The sequence below is a fragment of the Ambystoma mexicanum genome, chromosome 4p, assembly GCF_040938575.1.
Source record: "Ambystoma mexicanum isolate Mex_15411 chromosome 4p, UKY_AmexF1_1, whole genome shotgun sequence".
Lineage (NCBI taxonomy): Eukaryota > Metazoa > Chordata > Amphibia > Caudata > Ambystomatidae > Ambystoma > Ambystoma mexicanum.
The window spans coordinates 1,280,418,577-1,280,421,257 of NC_090927.1; positions in this window are offsets into that span (position 1 = coordinate 1,280,418,577).

Here is a 2,681-nt window from a genome sequence, read left to right on the forward strand (position 1 = left end):
TCCATGCGCAGAATTATGGATGAGTTCCAAAGGAGACAAAGGGCAAGACTCCTGATCACGCACGCAGTTCCTGTAAGCGGACCTTCACAAAGCACATCGCCACACTACGGCAGATCACCCATGGCTCATTCACCGCCAACACAATGCTCATGCTATAGCGGATCACCCAGGTTTCATTCACCACTGACACGAGACTCACGCTATGGCGGATCACCCAGGTCTGAAAAAAGAAGACGCTCTCCATCTCCTCCTCCGAGGTCTTCAACAGTTAGCCGCCACCAAGGGCAATGCTCATGATATGGGGGGTCACCCTGGTTTCAGAAGAGAAGACGCTCTCCATCTCCTCCAAGGTCTTCCCCTCAAAGATCCAGAGCATGCAATGCACCTTCAATTGTTACAATCTCTGAATGTCCAGACGGCATCGCAGACAACGCTGGGGAGCCTGATGCAAGGCATAAATTAGTTTTGCAGAATTGATTAGCGAAAAATGATATATACAAATTGTTTGATTAGCAATCCATCCTAAATGATTAGCCATTTTCATGTCACTATTTTCAATGGAATGAGCAGTTAATTGCAACAAGGCAGCAATAAAGACACAACAGTTTGTGCGTGTGCCATTTTTGCTTTTCCATCAAGTTTGTTAAAACATTTTATCGGCATTTCGCATAAAAGTGCACAGCCACAATCAAATGGTTGGTTTAAGACCATGGAAAAAAACTGTATAATGGAACCTAAGGCTAAGACATATCATGCGGTGTGCTTGCTGTATTGTGCTAGTCTATGGAACAATTCCCCAATTGCACTTGGAGTTAGCACTGGCTTGGGAAATCGATGGGTGCAGAAGGGATGTAAACCAGGGTTGGCATTTTCAGAAATCTGTACAAGGAAAAACTGCTAGGGCTCATTATGGGTCGCAGTGCTGTATTATCAGGAGGTGTATTGGCAGACCTGTATGAAGATTTGGAAAAGCTGTGGTTGTACAAAGCACAAATGAAATGCATTGGCACAGCTATAAGTAGGCCCCATACTTCGAATAACAGTGGGTGCTAATGGTAAAGATTGAGGTGTATTGGCAGAGCTGAATGCTGGCTTCAATTCTGGAATAGCAATTATTGGTGCTGCTGATCATCATGAATGAGGTGCATTGGGAGAACCGCTTACTGGTCCCAGCAATGGTTGCTGGATGTTGGGATTAAAATGCAATTGCAGTTCTAAATTCTGGCCATAGTAGCAGAATAGTAGGGAAAGCTACATTGGGGTGCTTTAACAGAGCTGTATGTGAATCACAGTGCAAGAACAGCAGCACGTTCTGAAAGTCAGGATTGATGTGCATTGGCCGTGCTATGCGCGAACGCAATTGCTCGAATATGAGTGGGCGCTGCTGGTCAGGATAGAGGTGCACTGGCAGAGCTGTGTGCTCGGCCTAGTATAGGAATAGCAGCAGGTGATTCAGATTAGGATTGAGTCACATAGGGCTATATTCTGCCTGGTGCTAGAGTAGCAGGGAGTGCTGCAGGTCAGAGGTACATTGGCAGATTTATATGCTGATCCCAATGCTGAAGTAGCACGTGATTCTGCAAGTTAGGTAAGAGATACATTGGCATATATATGTACTGGGCCCTGTGCTAGCTGCAAGGCCATCTTGGTGGTATAATAGGAGGAGCATCAAGTATATATTCCACAAATATCATTAGAAATGACGAATAAATATTAGTCTGTATGTTGATGGGGTGAGCCGAAATATTCCCTGTGTCTACTGCTAGATGAAGCCAACAGGGAATGGGGACAGGATCTGCGGCAAACTAGCTGTGGCGAATGGCTCGCAACAAAACGTCCTGATCAGGATTTGTTATGTGCACTTTCATGTCCAATAAAACCTAGCAGCTACTAAGGTTAGCCCATGAAAGTCAAGTAGGCTCACATTTTGTACCAACAAATAGAGTTCAAATACCAGCTTCACTGCTTAAATAACACGTGTGATTCCTGGCAAGCCATTTATTCACACTGCGCCTTTTAATCTTCAAATAATTGGAAGTGTTTGGTTGTGAAGTTTATTCATAAAAAGCCCATACAGTTTTGAAATCCATTCAACATATCAAACAATTATATGTACATTATTACAAAGGTATTTGCTGCTTCGTTTGTTCAAGCTAATTAGAAATACCCATGTACTTGTTTGAGTATAACGCGGTTGTCAGTCCAGACTCAGATGTCATTTTCTGTCACTGCTGTCATGTGAAAAGCACAAAAAGGCTATGTGGATATTCAGATGCGGTAGAGGTTTGATGTAAAGCGCAGGAGGTAGAGAGGGGTTGTAGAAAGTGAAACCATCAGAATAGTGGACATATAGTAAATAATTGAGGCGCTCACTAAGAAAAGATGGTAGAGGAACCGCAGCTTGGGACTGATGAACGCTGTCTACAGAATCATCCAGGGCCTGCTCAGAATTTTTACAAGCAGGGCTAGACTGGGAACCAAAAGCGGCCCTGGAAATGTATTTCAAAGTGGCCCCAGATGAAGATATGCTGGAAGCTTTGTAGCCTATTACTTACTTCAACCCACTCAAGAGGCCCAGGGTGCACAGCCCCCCCTCCCACCCCCAGAAATCACCAGCGTTCCATGTAGGCCAGTCCACCCCTGCTGTTGCTGGGTAGCCAGGCAGATACAGTAACATGTCC